Source organism: Sinocyclocheilus anshuiensis, unplaced genomic scaffold (genome assembly GCF_001515605.1).
Source record: "Sinocyclocheilus anshuiensis isolate Anshui unplaced genomic scaffold, SAMN03320099.WGS_v1.1 scaffold5569, whole genome shotgun sequence".
NCBI lineage: Eukaryota > Metazoa > Chordata > Actinopteri > Cypriniformes > Cyprinidae > Sinocyclocheilus > Sinocyclocheilus anshuiensis.
Genome location: NW_015536869.1, coordinates 6182 through 11246, shown reverse-complemented (window position 1 = coordinate 11246; position 5065 = coordinate 6182).

The following is a 5065-nucleotide window of genomic DNA, read 5'->3' as shown; positions in this document are numbered from 1 at the left end:
TTTGTTGTTTATTTTCTTTTTATTGATAGGTTACTCTTAGCCTACTCCCAGGTCCGTGTACCTTCAGGTCATTTGAACAGAAATTAAGCTGGATTTTTCTCTTTTTTCATGGGTTAAAAATTAGAATAGGCTTTAATATTTTAATATATATTGTTTATGCTTTAATATTGGTTTTGAATGTGTGAGTGGCTCTGAAACACCTTGTACACATGTACGCCCCTTCAGTTCATAATTCCAAAGTATAGACTATAATTGGGCCTTAAGACATTGCAGTAGACTAATTATTATTGTGAAAACGTAAGTAGGCCTAAAGTTTTATTATAAATTATTAATAAAAATAAATATTAGTTATTTTTATGTGGGGTTTAGCTTTTCCCATGAAACACAAACTGTTATTATGTAAGTCTTTTTTACATAATAACAGTTAAAAGTTTTAAAAGTTTTTGTTGTTTGCAATAGCAAATGAAAATATTACCGGTGAGGTTTTTCTTTAACAGGTTTAGAATAAAATGAGTAGGCTAAAATCACCAACCACGTCCATCATATTTTATTCCACGTCGTTTTAGATCACATACAGTAAAAGTAAAATGCCGTTTTACTGGTTATGAATAAAGTATTTTTGTGTCAATACCATGCAGCAGCCGTGAGAAAAAAATGCGGTGAAAAGGCAGCTGGAAGCAATGTATGTACTGTATAAATTAACTTACGGAACATCATCAGACTTAAGAAACAGTCATTTGTGCGCATTTTATGGTCATTGCATTCGAGACTGGATGCGTAATGTACTGTACAGTAGCCGCACAACACCAACAGCTCATGTACGGCAGCGGTAGGCCTACAGTAGGCCTACAGACATTTTCTAAATCAAGTGCGTATCATTGATCATTATTCAGATTTAAAAATATAATAATTATTGCGCTCAGACTGTGATTTCTGCAGTATAACACAATTTAAGACAGAATTTTCACAGCCAAGTATCTTCCCTGCAGGCTTGGTTTTACGGAGGTGCTAGAGGAAGAATCCTCAGTTGAAGCTGTAATAATAATATAAGACCCCAAATGATCTCCTTATGAAACCGAACAGATGGCATGCAATCCCAGGGCAGAACCTTGCCTCACCGACTAAAATCAGGGCGCCCACTACGGAGACGGCACCATTGGTGAGGGGGCACAGTGACCGAGGTGGCCGGGCCCCCTCAGGCCCCCTTTTTACTGCAATAATTCCCCACATTGTCTTTTGAAGAACGCATATTGCTGCATAATATTTTGAAGTCGCGCATGGATTCTATTTTCCACGCTTACATACAGTGATGAATGGACTTAAACCATCTTTGTACACCGCAAGGGTAAACTGCACATCTGAATTTGGGTTTTATTCTCTCTAGTCCGATCAGGCAAGCATTTAACACCTGTGAAATGGTTCTGAATGTGGGTTTTATTCTCTCTAGTCCGATCAGGCAAGCATTTAACACCTGTGAAATGGTTCTGAATGTGGGTTTTATTCTCTCTAGTCCGATCAGGCAAGCACTTAACCCCCGTGAAATGGTTCTGTGAGTGGGCGGTGGGTTTGTTATCTCTGCAGTATTAAAGCAGGCAAATCTGTCGAGCAAAAGGAATTTAAGTGGATATAATAAATATTTGCTAAAACTCATGTGGTCCTGTGTTGAAAATATATGTAGGCCTACGTTTCTATTGTTCAAAACTATGAACAGAATTACCGCTAGCAACTATAGCTAAGCAAAACAAGCAAAAAGGACATGCACTGACGTATTATATGACAAATCATTGCGTAACACTGACATCACAATGTATTATCCCTCATGAACAAATATTACGTCTGATGTTTGAATACGTATGTATTAGTGTACCATTACGACATTCTTCACGAATAAACTTGACGTCTGACGTTTGTATACGTTGGGATATACGTATACAAACGTCAGACGTCATATGTATTCGTGAAGAATGTCGTAATGGTACACTGCCATATACGTATGCAAACGTCAGACGTAATATTTGTTCGTGAGGATAAATGCATTGCTACGTTGTGTGTGATGTCAGTCTTATGTCATGATTTGTCATTATTTTTTTTCTCTTTAGTTTAACGGTCTTTCTCGGGTAGAAAACAACAGCTTCATGGCTCTTAGAATTTTTTTAGCACACTGCCAAAGGACCTATTCTGACTGCGTGGAGCTGGCGTCTTCCAACCACACTGATGAAGATTTGAATGTTGTGATTAAGTCATGTCCAAAATATGCTGCGTTTATAAGAACGATGACTGACTTAATGCAACTTGAAATCATTAGACAATATGGAAAAAATGTCCTCTTACAATAGCAATCAGTGGATGTTGAATGGATGGCTAATAAAACGTATGTTGATTAATTTAATTCCATTATCTGTAGGTGAAAATACAGGCCTATTTATAGTCCTAATTTATAGTCCTAAAAATGCACTTTTCACTTTGTTTTATGAGCTTTCCTAATCATAATGCGTTTTCCACACCTTTGTGTACATAGTGCTATTTACTTATATTTATAAATATCATTACAGAAATATAAATATTTTATTCATTTTTATGTCTATGTATATTCAGTTATAATATGTTCTGTGTGAAGTTATATATACTTTCAAAAATGATAGGCCTATATAACTTAAAACAAACATTCAATAACATAAATATATGTTATAATTAACAATTGTACAATATGGATTATTAGCATTTACTTAATATGACATTTATTTAACATTTATTAATTTACTATAGCACAGTATATATAAGTAAAGCAATGCTAAAAAAATTAATATGTTGGTAAATCTGGACTTAAATCTGCTTTAAAAAATATTACATGTTTGAACACGGCTAGAATGTGTGCGTTGAGAAACACGTTCAAATTTGTCGTCTTAATGCGGTCAAACTGTGCGTCTTTACACGTACCAAATAAACGCGGCAAAAACTGACGCCTTAACACGGGCAAAACGTGCGTGTCTACACGTACAACAGAAACGCGTTCAAAATTGCCGCGTTAACGCGGGCAAATTGTGCGTGTTGACACGGTCGCATTTCACGCGTTCCGTTTAAAGACATTTGGCGCCATCAGCCTTCCATAGGTCGACTTACCAGATGCAATAATATCCAGCTGTATGGCGTTCGCACGGATTCTTTAATATGACGTTGCAACATTATGGAAGGTGGGAAAAGCCAAAAGTTATGGAAGGCCGTAAAGATAAATACTTCTTTAGACGTTACATGTACAGACGATATAACGCGTGGACGCGTAATTGCGGCTAAACACGTTATTTCGTGTACAGACGTTAATGTTTTGGCCAATGGCAAGGCCGAAGACTTGACAATTTGCATAAAATTAATTAAACATATAATAGTGACATAAATATCTACCTAAGGACATGTCATTAATGAATAATGCATATAAATGTGACGTGCCATCGTACCTACCATAGTACGTGGTCGCATGTCAGCTATCTATGGTCACATGATAATGACGTTGTGTTACGAATGAAGGAGGAGTATAGTATTTCAAAATACAGGCGGCAGAGGAACCATGCTGTTGAGAAATTTTGTGAACAATTGCATGCAAAATTTTCAGGAATGCGCTCACTTGTGTCTAACGGACAATGTGGAAGAGGACAATGTGGAAGAGGATACTCCATAATTTCAAGGCAAGTCATAAGGTACGCGCTGATGGACGGCATAGGGCACGGCCCGCCCACGGATTTAAGTCAAGTCACCCTCATTTATATAGCGCAATACAGGTTGTTTCAAAGCAGCTTTACAGTGATATCAGCAAAAAAATAAATGATATATTGTCATTGTTCAGCTGTCAGTTCAGTGCTGAATCAGTTATTATTAATTATAATAATTAGTTCATATTTCATCTATAAAAGTAGGTTGGTTCTTCAGATAGTGATGTCAGCTTAGTTCAGTTTCATACAGCAGCGTCAGTACAGTCAGATCAATAATATTGTTGAATGTATAGAGCTTTCAGACACGACTTTACTCTTTCTGTTTTTTATAATAGATTACAGACAATGGTTAGAGGTCTGCAGTGGGCGAGCGGAAGACTCGTTGAATTGGACACTGTTGAAGAAATGCTCGCTGTTGTGCAAATTCATAACATTGGACATACCCAGCCATCATCTGATTAGTTCTTGTGATATGAATAAACGTTTTACTTTACTTAATTACAGTACATCTAAATACATTTAACTTTAAATGTAAAAATGTTGGGGAGACTGAGTTTGGTCTTCTACTATATTTTAGTTTTGGTCAATAGTCACGGGTATCTTTACATTCCTGCGATTGACATGGCCATCTGTTCACCCAAGCACATGGATACAGACAAACTTAAAATTGTTCATATTAATTCCAAATCATACCGATTAAATAATTAACAAATTAATCATTAAATAATCACATTAATCATAATCTTACATAAAAAAAAAACATCAAGTTTTATTACTGCCCCAATTAACCTTATTCAGCAAAAGTGTGAGAAATTGTTTTGTTTTACAGAACATGTCCCAAACTGTAGGCAGAATGCAGGGAGAGGAAAAAATAGCAATAGGAGTAATTTCTCAAGATGAAGGGTTTGTATGTAAAACCTGCCTGTGAACAAACACGCCTGCTCTGACCCACATTTACATACACACAAATATAGAAGAATGCATAATGCCAGTGGTTCTCAACCCGCGGCCCGTCACGAATTCAAATGCGGCCCACCATGCTGTACACAATTTAAAAAAAATAACTTTCAGTTTTACAATTAATTTTAGTCTTTACATTAATTTAAAAATGTACTAAACAAATAAAAGCTATAATGTTTTTATGTAAAATAATTTTGTTTTTCATATATTATTTTCAGACATGAGTCGACCTGTAGGCTACTCACGTTAAGCATTTAACGAACACTTACAAGCGCGCACTTTGGCAGAGTGCAATTCAAATAGTCATCAGCAGCCATTAGTTCGGTAAAATTGAGCATCAGAATGGACACATTTGTTATTAAGGGAGAAAACGAAATGTGGAAAATGCCAGCGAAGGAACA